Source organism: Triticum dicoccoides, chromosome 5B, assembly GCF_002162155.2.
Source record: "Triticum dicoccoides isolate Atlit2015 ecotype Zavitan chromosome 5B, WEW_v2.0, whole genome shotgun sequence".
NCBI classification, from domain to species: domain Eukaryota; kingdom Viridiplantae; phylum Streptophyta; class Magnoliopsida; order Poales; family Poaceae; genus Triticum; species Triticum dicoccoides.
The window spans coordinates 249,862,311-249,879,559 of record NC_041389.1 but is presented as its reverse complement, the minus strand read 5'-3'; positions in this window follow the sequence as shown (position 1 = coordinate 249,879,559).

The following is a 17,249-nucleotide window of genomic DNA, read 5'->3' as shown; positions in this document are numbered from 1 at the left end:
GGGTGGGAAGATAGCACGAGAAATGAGAGTGGTCTAGAGAGAGAGGCGAGTATGACATCACGACAAGAGATTCCATTCCCTTGAGTGTGTATATGCAAGGAGGAGGGAATAGATGCACCAGGAGAAATTTTCTGTGTGTGTGGTGTTTGTGTTGGTATGTGTGGGTGTGAGAAGATAATGAGACGTGGGGGCAGAGGGTGTGTCACCGTGTGAGGTCCGGTGGGTCGAGGTGAGGCCCTTCGTTCGGTTCCGTCCTGCACCACATTGGTCGGCCCATGACACATTTAGGAAGACCCATGGATGACTAGTCGTACAAGACAAAGATAGAAGAATTGTGAAGGACTCTGTGTCCACTGACAAAGCCGGCTAGGATTTGTAACCCTAGGTTCTCGGACTAAGGTGACCCCTTTATCTCTGATATTACTATTCATCCAACCTAACTTTAAGGGGCATCCTACAGAATGCTCTACTAGAATCATTCTCGTCGATTAGGAAGAGAGGTGTGAGACAATGCGTGAGAGACAGGCGTAAAGATAATGTGCGTACATGAGACACGTAGGCAGGTCCATGTATATAGAAAGGGTCGATGTGGATTGTGCGTGTGTATGTTTGCGAGAGAAAGAGTGCTTGTGATAAAGGTTAGTGAAAACAGTTGTAAATGGTTACGAGAGGAAGGGAGGGTTATATCTCGAGCATGTGTGCGAGAAAGACACCTCGGGAGAGAGTGTGTGAGCATGTGTGAGAGACCACTGATGGAGAGTGAAACTACACGTAAAAGACTGCTCTACACATTGATTAAATATATAAATTGTATCCAAATATTAGGATGGAATCATGATATTTGCAATTCGCGTAAGGAGCGGTCATTGATCCATCAGACATCTTGATTCTATCGAATTTGAGCATGTCTATGTTATTATTCGACACAATTGATCCATATAGTTAGTACTTTGAACTCCAGACAATGCATCGCTTTAGCAATCGAATATAAACGTGGGTATAGTTCATGTTGTGTGTGTAAAGCACATTATACATACGAAAGTTACACAATGGACATTATAAATAGCTACCTATGAACTAGCATACATTTGAATTCAACTTAAGGTGGTTTAAAAAAATCGAATTCAACATGAAGTCCATTCAATTATTTGAATTTGATATCATGGCATTTGTAAACCATACCCAAATTATGGGGGCACCAATCTTTGCTCTGATTTTGTACATAATAGCATATGTAGTCGTGTACAAAATAGATTCAAATTTAGCTCCTCCATTCCAAAATAATTGTAGTTATAGGATTTTCAAGTGTCAAAATTTCAAAAAGAAGCGGATAATTTAATGAGGTTTTCAAACATACAAGGTCAAATATAATGTTGTCTATTTAGGCCAGTCCTCATAGTTCAAAAGTACTCTAAACGTGAATGCTTGTGTTTCAAAATTTCGAACGAAGCGCCAAAAGAGCCTCTACTCGCCCGAAACCACGTGAGACCAATGTTTGGTAGTACAAGGAAATTACTTTTCTAATAACTCTGACCCGTGAAACCTATCGTCTCGACGTCCAAAGGTCTAAACTGGGGTAGGTTTGTAGCTTCATCTAGATGCCACGCAACCGCCTCCGAAAAACATTCATACACAATGGTCGCCTAAGCACACATGCACGCAGCCGAAATCGCTCCCGCCCACTATTTGGGACACCTGGGATTACCATCCTACCCCCGACCCGCAGTAGGTCCGACATTTAAGAGGGGGGCAAAGTTTGTACTTTCCCCAAATTTCAAACAAGCGCGTCCCATCTTCTGTTCAAAAAAGCCAAAAACAAGCGCGTCCCAGACCGAAACATGGTTCCCCCCAACCCGTCCGATTCCCCATTCGTACTCCATGGGCGCCAAAACTACCTCTCCACTAGCCGCGAAACCCCGGCGTCCTCCATCCGCCACCCCCTCCCACCCATCAACCGCCACCCTCCTTCATCACGCCGGAGCCGATACCCCGATGTCGTCGTCCACCGCAACCTCAAACGCAACGCCCTCCACGGCTAGTAGTTGAAGCCGAGGCCAAGCCATCCGTACCCGAGCCAGTTCAACCACGCCGTCTTGCGCCTCACCGCTGCCGCTCCAACTTTGCCACCCTCCACCACACCGGAGCTATTCCTGCTACGCCGTCCTTCGCCACCTCGGATCTGCTTCCCCTCCACTGACATATGGCCACGGAAACACAGTCAACAATTTGGCCATGGGTTCGTCCAAGCCTGCACCCTCCAGAACATCGGTTTCCCCGGTAAAAAGAAGAAGATCGGCGCAACATGTGGAGGTGACCACACCGGCAACCGAAGAAGGTACTCCTCTTCCCTTATTCGTGCAAATCTTACGTCTCTACTTGCACGGTATTCATCCCATAGAAGATACTAGTTGACCTCTTCTTCTTGATACTAGAAGTTCCTAGTAAGTCGCGATGCACAAGGTTTCTCCTCATATACTATTTCACCTTAGCTAGAGGTCCATCGCCCCCCTGAATTTCAATTTCTGGCTAGTTGATTCCCGATTAACGGAAGCATTCCCTGGTGTAACAGGCGCTAGTACGACTATTACGCCGGGGAAGCAGCGCCTTGGTGTTTATCTTAGGGGCGTGTGCGGGCTAAAGCTACTGGCGCCCGATCTGGAGGTCGGCCGGGATTAAAGGGATGGCCTGGGGGTGCTGCCAAGCACGGCGGTGGTGTGAGGTCGATGGGAGGGCGGGGCCGCGGAGGCAGGGGTCTGGGCCGGTGGTCGCTGGCGGTTCGAGAAAGATCGTCAACAGTGACTGGCGGGAGGTAGACGAAGGCCATCTGCCTGTTCCTTATAGATCGGACGGTTCATTAAAAAAATCGACTGACCTATTTATTTTCAGTCGACTGTTATCTTAGATATGACCACATGTGGTGGTGTGCTGGAGGAGTACCTGCATTTCCTGTGCTCATATATTACAAAATCATACGGAGTAGAATCTAATTTTGTTTGCCATGCAATGTTGTAGAGATATCATATGTCTCATGTCATTTATTTTTCAGCCACCTGCTATCTGCTACTTTTACAGTGCACTAGTTCTGCACACACTTCACACATACTCTCACTATTGTGTTTTTATGCAAGGGTATTTCAGAGTCTGCCTCGAGAGAAGCAAAAAAGAAAAGAGACAAGTCGTGCCAGCTTTCTATGCGGCTAGGCATGACACGTTACAACGCTATAAAGGGTGCAGTGTCAGCAGATGGAGACGGTAAACGTAGCTCTGGAGTGGATGACCTCGCTCACAATGAACCACCATCCCAGGTGCTTCCTTTAACTTCGTGGTGTCATATGTGGTTGCATGTTCCATATGGTGTCTAGCTTGTATTCGAAAGGCCGAAGTCGGTCTTTATTAAGATAAGGAAAGATATTTTTTACGTGAACCACCATCCCGTGAGCACCAGAAGACAAATAGCTAGTCAGGGCACTGGCCGAGCCAGTGACAAGCCCAGCAAAGACATGCATCACTTGGATGCCAACTAAAAAGCGGCGATGGTGGCGAAGCAGCCCGCCTCCCACCAGGCTCTTAGGTCCTAGATGATCATGTTCACCACTCCTGCCGATGTCTAGCTTGTATTACTTCCAATTTGGTTAAATTGCATCTGCTTAGCTTACACATTATACCTTTGAATATGACATGCCTTTCTGTTTTTGGTACATACTAGTGCATCTGTGTATTAACCATGTTCTTACATCAAACTAATGTTCTCGTGTATCCCTCACCAATCACTTATGACAAGGCAGGCAGGCTAGGGGACTACTCCTCATTTAAAGAATGCAGCGTTAGCCTCCCGACATGATTATCAAGAAATAGAAATGCTAGATGAAGATAGTGAACGTAGCTTTGTAGTTGATTACAACATTTCCCCTACACTAGCATCGCAGGTGCTTGCTCTAACTTGGCAGCGTGATATGTGGTTGCATGTTGCATATGGTGTCTAGATTGTAATTCTTCCAATCTGGTTAAACTGCATGTGCTAGTCTGCTTAGCTTATAGTACATTATACCTGTTAATGTGACATGCCTTCCTGTATTTAGTACATAGTACATCTGTCTATTAAGCATGTCCTTACATAAAACTATTGTTTTTTTGTATCCCACATCAATCAATATGACGAGACACCTTTAGTATATGTAGTGCGATATTAGTTGCATCTTTCATATGATTTATAACATGCGCTGCTTCTAATTTGTTGAAATTCCATTTATGGTGGGACGTTTTTAACTTGCCAGAGTCATATTGGTTGCATCTTTCATGTCGTGTCTAGCTTGCATTGCTTCTTATTTGCTGGAATGGTTTCTGCTTAGTTTACACAAACAGTTGTGAACATGCCATGCCGTCCTGTTTTTCATACATATTCCATCCTGGTATCATGTGTTTGCCTCACATCAAAGTAGTGATTGTCAGTATCATGCATGAATGAGTTCTGAAGAGAGAATTTTATTGCTTTTTCTTCTCGGTTTTACTTGACAATTCAAAATCAATAAAGCGGAAGGAAGTTAGCAAGGCAACGGATAAAGGTGCTCCTTCCGAACGGAGGGCCTCTACATTTTCTACTCCTTCACACCCCCAAGATGATTTCCAAGACAACACATGCATAGACACTCAACAAAGCTGTGTTTATGATGAGCACGTCTCCCCTAGTGCAGCATCACTGGTGCTCCCTCTAACTTGGCACTGTTATATGTGGGTGCATGTTATGTGTGATGTCTAGCTTGTATTGCTTCTAATTTTGTTGAATTCCATCTACTTACTTTACACATTATACTTGAATAAGACACGTGTCCCTGTTTCTAGAACATACAATATCTGTCTATCACACCATGTTCTTACATCAAATTACTACTGTTGTGTAACCCGCAATAATCACTTATCATAAGACACATTTGACTTCGGAGTGTGATATAGGTTACATCTCACATTCTTTTCTAGCTTGTACTACTAATTTGTTGAAATGTCACTTATGACGAGACAATTTTAACTTGGTAGAGTGATATTTGTTGCATCTTTCATATGGTGTCTAGCTTTCATTGCTTCTAATTTGTTGAAACACCTTCTCCTTAGTTTACACATCATAAGCTGTGAATATGCAATGTTGTGAATGTGCAATGGCACTAATGACGAGAGACCTCTAACATGGTAGTGTGATGTTGTTTGCATCTTGCATATGATTTATTTCTTGTACTGCTTCACATTTGTTTAAACGCCATTTATGATGAGACACTGTTAACTTGGCAAAGCGATATTTGTAGCATCTTTCATATGGTGTCTACCTTCCATTGCATTGCTTCTAATTTGGTGAAATGTCTTCTTCTTAGTTTACACATCATAGTTCTGGTTATCTCTTCCGTCCTGTTTTTCATACATATTACATCCTCCTATCATGTGGTTGTCTAACATCAAAGTTCAGTTTGTCTGCATCACACATCAGTTTGTTCTGAAGAACTAAATTGTTATTTGTTTTTCTTGTCGGCTTGACTTAACATGGAACAGAGAAAGAGGAAGAAACACAGAATGGCAGAGAATGAGAAGCGGATGAATCCTGCAGATTCTGCTGGTACTTATGGTGCAATAGAAGGTCAAAGTACAGCCGAAAATTCTACAAACACGGCATCCCATGCTACACGAGCTGCAAAAAAGGCCAAACAGAAACAAATAGCTGCCACCAAACAAGCAGAGACAGCCCTAGTTCTTGCAACACCTACCACAGTACTACCAGCTGCACGACTTACTCGTGCGTCAACTCAGCTAGCAGCACATTCCCAAGCTCCCTTGCCACCTGACACTACTTCCCGAGCACTCTTGACACAAGACGAGTTGGCAATATCAGATGAACCTTGTGAGCTTCAACAGCAAGAAGGCAGTTGCTAGAGTCAAGTTACAGTTGCATGCTTCTTTATATGTAGTCTCACAGTTTGATGTACACTAACACTTCCTATGTTCGTTGTTGGACTAGCACCTAGGCGCAAGAGGAAACAAACATCAGGGATAATGCTCGATAGGTTAACTAAATCTAGAGGAGGAAGAATGGAGATCCGTTTTGAGGCAGGTTTAAAAAGGCCACGTGATGCTACAGAGTCAGCCAAGTTAGTATCAGAGGAAGCGGTTGCCGTTAGGTGTCATGTACGTATCCTCCCAACATGGATTCAGTACAGGAATGACAAAGACGAAACCCAGTTCAACACCTTCCTCGACCATTTATCTATAAGTTTGGTTATGTATGGAAACTAGTAATATCGTCTTGCTCTGTCCCTTACTTTCTAGGTTGCTGATAATGAGACTCCCATAATTTTCAACAGATGAGGTTCAAGTTGGATAGCCAAGATGTTGGAACCAGATAAGCTTGCACCCATGTTTTCAAGTCTGCTCTGCGACAGTATCGGTATAACTTGAGGAAAACTCACTTTGAAGGCAAGGCTAACAGTGAACTTTCCCAAACATCTCCAGTGGAAAATATATCGGATGAAGACTGGAGGGGCCTTGTTAAACACTGGTCTGATCTGAAGTATCAGGTACATTATATATATGTGATCAGATCACATGTTGAAGTCCTATTTACGCAAGTGCCACACAAATCTATCTTCTTGTAGGTGAACTGTTCAAAGAACAAGGCCAACCGTACGAAAGTGAAATTCCAACAGACGATAGGATCTCGTAGCTATATTGCACACTGTGAGGCTCTTGTAATTAGCTGCTGTTTCACTCTTTTCGCTGTACCATATTATCAAATCTATATTGACTTGTTCAAAATGCAGAGGAAAGCCCGCAAGGACCAAAAAGTACCTGAACCAAATGCTGTGGAAATCTTCAAGGACTGTCACACCAGCAAGAAGAAGGGCATGACTACACCAGTCAAAGCCGCTGTTGTAAGTCCTTAATCCTCATGCCTTTTAACTACTACTTACTCTGACTTGTGCCTTGAACTGCATGGTTTGCAGCCAATGTCTATTACTTTTTTCAATTTTATACACAATTGTCTTAGCGTATCATTGCACCTTACAAGGTTTAAAAGAGAGGAGTGATGTTCCTTTGATCTTGACCCATAATCTAGTTCCGTGCTGGTTTTGCCCACACAATGTTACAATTCCCTGTTTGTGTGTTCTCAGTTGTTTTGTGATATGAATGATGCCATACTATGCTTACCGTATTATAAACTTCGTCTCTTTATCCTTAGCCCTCAATACAATGTGAAGAAATAGACAATAAATTAGCGATGGTACATGGTCATATGTTTGGAACCTGGTTTTATAATGTACTTTGCAATAAAATACAACTAATATTTTACATGGGTTCACCAGAATAAGTTCTGTATATAGACCAAAGCTATTTTGTTTGGTTTTGTTGCCTCCTTAATATCTTCTGTTTTGGTACTACTAATGTAAAACCTCAACTTTTCAGCGAGCTATGGAAAAAATGGTGGAACCGCCACCTTCTGAAGGTGGCGAGGCAACTATAACCGCAATGTCAGCTCTTGCTGCAGTGGGTCAGTACCTGTCCACTAACAGTGCCAAAAGCACATTCCTGCGTAATACTGGGTTGGTTGTTAAGGCAATATTGTCCAAACAGCCTCATGATCAAGATATGCAAGCTCAAAGCAATGTTGTATCTGCGCTCCAGACACAAGTCCATTCCCTAACAGAGGCCCTTTGTGAAACAAGGAGAAACATTGCTCAATGTCGTCAAGATATGCATGGTTTTGAAACCAGACTATCAGACATTTGCTATGTTGTTCAGGAGCCTAGGGGAAATGAAGGCGAGGGTTATGGTGCTCCATCGGACAATACAGCATGAAAACGTAACAGTCAGGTCAAATGAACTGAGCTTCTGAACTTCTGGTGGTGCATTTATCTACTAGACTGTTAAGTTTTATGCCAACCTTCCTTTTGTTATATAGTTGTAATTTGTTTTGGTGCGATACAAAATTTATTCTTAACGTGCAACCACCGGCTGAAGAAAAAAACAAGCCATTTTTGTATAGTGTAGGATGTTCCCTATATTTGCACTGGTGGCGATCTTTGATGCCGAGTGGATGTAATCTGTGCAACGCCTTAATAGCCTAGCGTTAGTTTCGGCCTTATTTATTTCCTAGTCTTCCTTTTCTCTGGTTTGCTAGTGGCCGCAACTACCATGGGCCATATACGGGCCGTAGGATCCATGGGTCTCCTACGAGCCGTCGATAAATGGGCCTGTAATCGGTGGGCCTCGGGCCGTCGATAAATGGGCTTGTAATCGGTGGGCCTCGAGCCATCGGATAAATGGGTCTACATGGGCCGTAATCGGGCGTAATTGGTATCGGCCCAGCATGCTAACGGGCCGTTAACAAGCCATAGGACTGCAAAGGCTTAATTCTGTCACAGGCATAACGGTTCGTTAATGGGCCAGAATATAGGACGGGCTGGAAACGATGCAACGGGTTAACAGGCCAGAAATGGGCCGACTCTTGCCATGGGCCAAATTTGGCCCATTAGGGTAACAGGCCAGTAACGGACCGACTCTTGCCATGGGCCGAATTTGGCCCATTTGGGGAACATGCCATTAACGGGCCGACTCTTGCCATGGGCCGAATTTGGCCCATTAGGGGAACAAGCCAGTAACGGGCCGGAAGTAATCGAGGGCCGAAAAGGAGCCCAAGAACGTATGGGTCGTCAATAGGCCGAAAGCTAACACGGGCTGGAAACAACCCATGTAAATCACGGGCCGTTAACGGGTACAAAGAAAATTACTGTTCATTATGGGCTACAGTCACCGTGGGCCTGTAAAGGGCCGAAAGATACGAAGGCCTCATATGGGCCGAAAGACGTCGTGGGCCATACATGGGCCGAAAGTGAAATGGGTTGCTGTTATTTTTTATGGCCGACATGGCGTTGTTGGGCCGATTTCCTTTAGGGCCTAACAGGCCGTGAGTTAACGGGCCATAAAATGGGCTATTTGCAAAGAGACCGTTAACAAGCTTTTCATGGGCCAGCCCGTTAACTTTTGACCAAGTCAAACGGGCCGGCTTTGTAAGCTAAATGGGCCAGTGGTGGGTCGTGGCATGTGTCGACATATCACAGGCGCCTATCTGACCCACTAGCGAGCTGACATGTGTTTCGTCTGGCCAATAAGAATTTTACACGTGGAAATCTCCCATTGGTCGGGGCTGTTAACGGGTTATCAGATCCAAAACCCGACCCGATAGCTTAACGACGTTCCGTTACGGTGGATGCCACGTGTCGGTCACCCTTGATGAAAGCACTTCTGTGACGCACGATTTATCGTCATGGAAGTGGACACTTCCGTGATGATAATTTTGGTAATGTCATGGAACACTTCTACGGTAGCACAAGTATGACTATCTTGATTCTGTCATAAAATCGTCATGGATGTACATGCATGACAAAAAATGTGACCTACTGTGACAAGCACGTATCATCACAGAAGTGTATTTTTTGTAGTGGAGGCATCAGAAATAGCCCGTTGAGCACTAGTATACAACTGCTCCATAAGGGTATATACAGCTTTAAGCCTTATGCGCATGTCTTGACCCAGCTTGGAGCTTCTGGAGCCTGCATCAGTAAAGATATTGGTAAGCTGGCTAATGATTGTGATACACTGATGATACAAATTGAAGAATTCTATTACTTACCAAAGATGGCACTGGTCATGCTATTGATTTGATGTTTTAAACCGGATAACTCATTAGTCACCGGTTTAAGGGCAGCTTCAGCGTCTTCTGCTCTTTTCAATAGAGCTGCCAGTTCTCTCTGTGCTGAAATCCTTCTTCAGCTTTTCAATATTTTCTAAGGCGGTTTTTCAGCTCTGACTTAGCCTTTGAAGTTTCTGATTGTTGGGACTGGAAATTTTGCATCAGATCTGCCACTTGAGATTCTTTCATATTTAATTCAGCCTACAAGATACGGCGAGTCAGCAGCAATATATGGTTATGGTAATCACCTTATTTGAAGTCCCAAGCAAAATACAAGTATTTTACTTGGCACTTGGGGCTAATGTACAATGCTCTTTTTAAAGACAATTCTATGATGACCCGGTGATGACCCACAAGTATAGGGGATCGATCGTAGTCCTTTCGATAAGTAAGGGTGTCGAACCCAACGAGGAGCACAAGGAAATGAAAAGCAGTTTTTAGTAAGGTATTCTCTGCAAGCACTAAAATTATCGGTAACAGATAGTTTTGTGATAAGGTAATTCGTAACGGGTAACAAGTAATAAAAGTAAACAAGGTGCACCAAGGTGGCCCAATCCTTTTTGTAGCAAAGGACAAGCCTGGGCAAACTCTTATATAAAGGAAAGCGCTCCTAAGGACACATGGGAATTATCGTCAAGCTAGTTTTCATCATGCTCATATGATTCGCGTTCGTTACTTTGATAATTTGATATGTGGGTGGACCGGTGCTTGGCTACTGCCCTTCCTTGGACAAGCATCCCACTTATGATTAAACCCTCTTGAAAGCATCCGCAACTACGAAAGAAGAATTAAGGTAAACCTAACCATAGCATGAAACATATGGATCCAAATCAGCCCCTTACGAAGCAACGCATAAACTAGGGTTTAAGCTTCTGTCACTCTAGCAACCCATCATCTACTTATTACTTCCCAATGCCTTCCCCTAGGCCCAAACAATGGTGAAGTGTCATGTAGTCGATGTTCACATAACACCACCAGAGGAAAGACAACATATATCTCATGAAATATCGAACGAATACCAAATTCACATCACTACTTATAACAAGACTTCTCCCATGTCCACAGGGACAAACAGAACTACTCACAAATCATATTCATGTTCATAATCAGAGGGGTATTAATGTGCATAAAGGATCTAAACATATAATCTTCCACCGAATAAACCAACTAGCATCAACTACGAGGAGTAATCAACACTACTAGCAATCCACAAGTACCAATCTGAGGTTTTGAGACAAAGACCAGATACAAGAGATGAACTAGGGTTTGAGAGGAGATGGTGCTGGTGAAGATGTTTATGGAGATTGACCCCCTCCCGATGAGAGGATTGATGGTGATGACGATTGTGGTGATTTCCCCCTCCCGGAGGGATGTTTCCCCGGCAGAACAGCTCCGCCGGAGCCCTAGATTGGTTCCGCCAAGGTTCCGCCTTGAGACGGTGGCGCTTCATCCCGAAAGCTTCCTCTGATTTTTTTGTAGGGCAAAAGACACCTTATACCAGAAGATGGGCATCGGGGGGCTTCCTGGTGGCCCACGAGGTAGGGGGCGCGCCCAGCGGGTATGGCGCGCCCTCCACCCTCATGGACAGTGGGTGGCCCCCCTCGGGTGCTTCCTTCGCCCAATATTTTTAATATATTCCAAAACCGACTTTCGTGGAGTTTCAGGACTTTTGGAGTTGTGCAGAATACGTCTCTAATATTTGCTCCTTTTCCAGCCCAGAATTCCAGCTGCCGGCATTCTCCCTCTTCATGTAAACCTTGTAAAATAAGAGAGAAAAGGCATAAGTATTGTGACATAATGTGTAACAACAACCCATAATGCAATAAATTTCCATATAAAAGCCTGATGCAAAATGGACGTATCAACTCCCCCAAGCTTAGAACTCGCTTGTCCTCAAGCGGAAGCCGATATCGAAAAATATGTCCACATGTTTAGAGACAGAGGTGTCAATAAAATAAAATACGGACATGAGGGCATCATGATCATTCTTAGAATAACAACATATATATATTGTCATATTGTCGGTGTTCTGGGAACGGGGGTCCCTAGACTTGCCTACATGCGGCCTGCGGCGTGGCTCAAGTGGTGGCCCAGTATGGCCCATCTTCATCAGCACAAGACTCAAGACTCTCGCGAGGGGCCAAGCCTCGCGGGGCGGACGATGCAAGGCTTCCTTAGGGACGGCCTCGCCAGGCAGGCTCGTGAGGAGGCGGAGAGATCAATGCAGGGTACCTCGCGAGGTGCTCGTGATGCAAGCCATGACGATCGAGGCCAGGCGGGCGCTAGGCGGGCGCCGGCCTGCGCAGTGTCCTTGTTTCCTCTTTGGTGCAAAGGGGGCAAGCACAGACGTGGAGTACCGAGGCATCAGGCAAAGGTTGCCATTTTAGTGCAACGAGACCAAGACTAGCGGAGCGGCAGGATGGAGGTCACCGTGGAGCCCAAGACGGCGTCATCGCCAGTGCTGTTGACAGCCGAAGACCAACTTTAGTCAGGATAACTTGTACTAGATGTTCCCCTTTGAAATGGCCGTTGTTGGAACCCTTCCAGCTCAATATTTGGGGAGAGGCCCAAGGCCTCTATAAATAGAGCTAGCCACCACAGAGTAGAGGCATCTGGAAGAGACATTCAAAGAGAGAGAGAGAGAGAGGCGATCGAACTCACCCAAGCAGTTCATCGCACCAGCTCAAGAACACCTCTCGCGAGGCCGTTCTTCCCTTGTACTGTTCATCACCAGCCCCAGAGGCAATCCACCACACCACACACTGGAGTAGGGTATTACACCACAACGGTGGCCTGAACCAGTTTAAATCTCGTGTCCCTTGTGTTGTTCATCGTTTCCAGCTTAGATCTCACGAGGCGATCTGATGTAGATCGGTAGGGGAGAGATCTTCGTGCACACCCAGAGTTCGAACCTTAAGGGTCTGCCGGAACCCTACATCCGACATTTGGCGCGCCAGGTATGGGTGCACCGGAGCTCTCCCTTCCGTCGGCCTGTTCCCCATCAGCACCACATTCTGCCCTCATGGCGGCCAACACGCCACCCGCTTCGGCTGTCGACGCCGGCGCGAAACCAGGGGGCTCCGAGCCCTGGCCCCTGCCATGCGACAGGTGCAGTGGCTGCGCAAGTTCAAGCCGGACAAGCCACCGCGCTATGACAGCACGGCCGACCCGCATGCCTTCCTGCAGGCATATGAAGAAGCTGTCCTCAAGGCCGGGGCGACGACAAGGTCATGGCGAACTAGCTGCCCGTGGCCCTCACCGGCGTCCCGCGCATGTGGCTGCTCCACCTGCCAGCGGCTTCTATGGCGTCCTGGTAGGAGTTGTGCGACCTCTTCCTCGCCCATCATGCTGCACCGGCACCCCCGGTCGTCGCGGCCATCCTGGGCGGATCGCAGGCACCACCTTCGAGCCGCCACGTCAAGCCGTTCGTCCGCCAGATCGGCGCCGCTCTCAAGCGCCGAGAAACTCCCCCGGGCTGAGTGGCACCCAATGCCGATTTGACCTTCAGCTCGGATGATCACCCCTCCAACACCGCCTGTTCGGGTGCGCTCCCGATGCTATGCACCCCCACCATCTGCCAAGTGGCCATCACCAGGACCCTCATCGACGGTGGTGCCGGCCTCAACGTGCTCTCGGTGGAGGCCTTCAGCCTCCTTCACGTGCCGCTAGAGCAGCTTCAACCCAGCAGGCCCTTCTCGGGCATCGGAGGCAGTTCCGCCGGCTCCCTGGGGTAGATCCGCCTCCCGGTGACCTTCGGCACCCACGACAACTTCCGCACGGAGCTGATCGACTTCGACATCACCCCCATCGGCCTCCCGTACAACGCCATCCTCGGCTACCCAGCCTTGGCCCAGTTCATGGCAGCGACTCACCCAGCGTACAACCTCATGAAGATGCCCGGGAGCAGCGGCGTCCTTACCATGTCCGGAGACACAAGGGATGCGCTGCAGGCACTCAAGCTTGCTTTCAAGGCAGTCGCGGTGGTGCAGCCCACCAGTGCAGATGTCCTCGAGCCCAAGAGGGCTGCGCCGGCTAAGAAGAAGCAGCTATTCAGCCAAGACAAGGCGGATACCAAGCAGGTACCGGTCGACGAGGATGGATCCACTGGCGCCACCTTCACCATAGGCGCCAACATCGAGCCTGAGCAGGAGGAGGCCTTGGTGAAATTCCTGCGCACAAAAAAGAAGGTGTTTGCATGGGAGCCTGATCAGCTGGCAGGAGTCCCAAGGAATGTGATTGAACATCATCTTAACATGTGCCCCAACGTGCGCCCCGTGAAGCAGAAGGCAAGGCAGCAATCCACCGAAAAGCAGGCCTTCATCGTCCAAGAAACCCACAAGTTAGAGGCAGCAGGAGTCATTCGCGAGGTCCGCTACCCTGATTGGTTGGCCAACCCTGTTATCGTGCCAAAGAAGGGAGGAAAGGAACACATGTGTGTCGACTTCACCAACCTCAACAAGGCCTGCCCGTAGGATCCATTCCCGCTCCCCCGCATCGACCAGATCGTCGACTCTACCGCTGAGTGTGACCTATTATGCTTCCTGGATGCCTTCTCGGGCTATCACCAGATCAAGATGGCGGTAGAAGACGTGGAGAAAACGGCCTTCCTGACCCCATGCGGAGTGTACTGCTATACCTGCATGCCGTTTGGGCTGCACAACATAGGAGCGACCTTTCAGCGGCTGATGCAGATCGCCTTCGGCCGACAGCTTAGGAGAAACGCTGAAGCTTACGTCGATGACATTGTGGTGAAGTCTCGGGAGGCGAAAACCCTGATACAGGACCTGGAAGAAACCTTCGCGAGCCTCCGTGGAGTAGATCTGCGGCTCAATCCGGAGAAGTGCGTATTTGGAGTCCCTTCGGACAAGCTCTTGGGCTTCCTAGTATCCCACAGGGGCATCGAGGCTAACCCAGAGAAGGTCAAAGCGGTTGAAGACATGAGTCCGCCGAAGACCCTCAGAGAAATGCAGAAGCTCACCGGGCGTGTAACCGCACTGGGACGCTTCATCTCCAAGTTGGGGGAGCGGACACTGCCCTTCTTTAAGCTGATGAAGAAGAAGGGCCCATTCGAGTGGACTGAAGAGGCTGACAAGGCATTCCAAGATCTTAAGAAGTACCTTACCAGCCCACCGGTGATGGTAGCTCTGCGCCCTAGGGAGCCCTTGGTGCTTTACCTTGCAGCCACCCCCTATTCTGCTAGTGTAGCCTTGGTGGCGGTTAGAGAGGAGCGCAGGGCCAAGGCCGCAGCCGCCGTCCCAGCCGGGGCAGAGCAAAGCCCGGAAGGCCTCGCGAAGACCACAACCGCAGTAGAAAAGGATCAGCCTCAGCAGGGGAGCGCACCCAGAGCGGAGGAGGCCTCTCCAGGCGACCAAGCACTAGGGGCCCCGTCGCCTCAAGAGGCGCCTCAACCTCCGGAGGACGCGGGCTGCGCTAGTACCCTCAACCTCGTCGAGCACCCTATCTACTTCGTCAGCACGGTGCTACGAGACGCGAGGGCGTGGTACCACATGCCCCAAAAACTCCTCGCATTGTTAGTGGCCTCGCGGAAGCTGCGACACTACTTTCAAGGCCATCCCATCAAGGTCGTCTCATCATACCCCTTGGAAAGGGTACTCAGGAGCCCCAACTCAGCTGAGAGAGTCGCTGAATGGAACATCGAACTACAAGCGTTTCAACTGGAATTCAGCACGACCAGGGTCATCAAGGGAGCCGCACTTGCAGATTACGTGGCGGAATGGGCAGAGGCACTGGGGCTCAAAGCAGGCGAGGACCGGTCACTCTCCCTAGGAAGTGAAGTGCCGGACGGCTGGGTCATGTACTTTGACGGAGCGTTCTCACGATAGGGCACGGGGGCTGGCGCAGTGCTCATATCCCCCACTCAGGACAAGCTTTACTATGCTGTGCAACTCTGCTTTCAACATGAAGAGAAGGTCTCCACAACATAGCAGAGTACGAGGGCCTGATAGCGGGCTTGAAAGCTGCAGTCGCCTTGGGGGTAAAGCGCCTCATCATCAAGGGCGATTCACAACTCCTCGTCAACTTCTCCAACAAGGTATATGAGCCAAAGGACGATCACATGGAAGCGTATCTCGCGGAAGTCCGTAGGATGGAGAAACCGTTTTGGGGGCTAGAGATGCAACATGTGCCTCGCGGCACCAATCAAGAGGTTGACGACATTGCAAAGAGGGCGTCCAGGCGGCTGCCTCAGGAGCCTGGCGTCTTCGAGGAGCGACTCTTCAAACCCTCGGCAGCGCCATCACTATCAAGCACAGCACAGCCTAGGGAGGAGCTCCCTCAGCCGCCTACCTCGGGAGCCCCGGCCTGCGGCCCAACCTCAGGGGCACGCTTGCTCCTGGCGCTGGAGCCTTAGGAGGGATGTTGGACTGCGGAGTTCAAGGATTACTTGATGCAAGGGACCCCGCCGGTGAAGGAGGAGGACGCGAAGCGTGTGGCGCGGCAGGCCACGACCTACTGCATCCAAGACGGAGAGCTCTACCGAAAGCGGCCGAATGACGTTACTCTATGTTGCATCTCCAGGGAGCAGGGAAACGAGCTGCTGGCAGACATTCACGATGGAGACTACAGGCACCACTCGTCTTCACGCACACTCGTCGGCAAGGCGTTTCACAGCGGTTTCTACTGGCCAACAGCACTCAACGACGCCATCGAGCTGGTGAAGGCTTGTGAAGCCTGTCAGTTCCACGCCAAGCAGATTCACCAGCCAGCTCAGGGCCTTCAGACCATTCCTCTCTAATGGTCATTCGCTGTTTGGGGACTGGACATCCTTGGCCCATTTCCTCGGGCGCCAGGGGGCTATCGCTACCTTTACGTCGCCATTGACAAATTCACTAAGTGGGCCAAAGTGGAAGATGTCCGCACCATCCCGGCTGGCTCAACAGTCAAATTCATCAGGGGACTCGTGAGCCGGTTTGGGGTACCCAATCACATCATCACCGACAACGGTTCACAGTTCACCAGCAATCTCTTCAAAACATATTGTGCTAATGTTGGAATACAGATATGCTACGCTTCGGTGGTGCACCCCCGGAGCAACGGCCAAGCTAAGCGCGCCAACGCGGAGGTCCTGAAGGGCCTCAAAACCCGAACCTTCAAGAAGAAGCTGGAGGCTTGCGGCAGGGGCTGGCGCGACGAGCTCCAGTCCGTGCTATGGTCTATCCGTACTACCGCTACCAAGTCGACCGGTGAAACCCCGTTCTTCCTCGTGTACGGTGCTGAGGCGGTCCTTCCTCATGAGGTCAGGCATTGCTCAACGCGGGTCCTGGCTTTCGACGAAGCGCAGTAGGACACCATGCAGGGGGTGGACCTCGTGATTGGGGAGGAACGTCGTCGGGAGGCTGCGCTTCGGGCTGCAAGATACCAACAAGCACTGCGGCGGTACCACTGCCGCAACATCCGCCCCAGGACCCTCGAGGTAGGTGACCTCGTGCTTAGACGGGTGCTCTCCAGGGAGGGGCTGCACAAGCTCTCGCCCATGTGGGAGGGCCCGTTCAAGGTTGTTCAT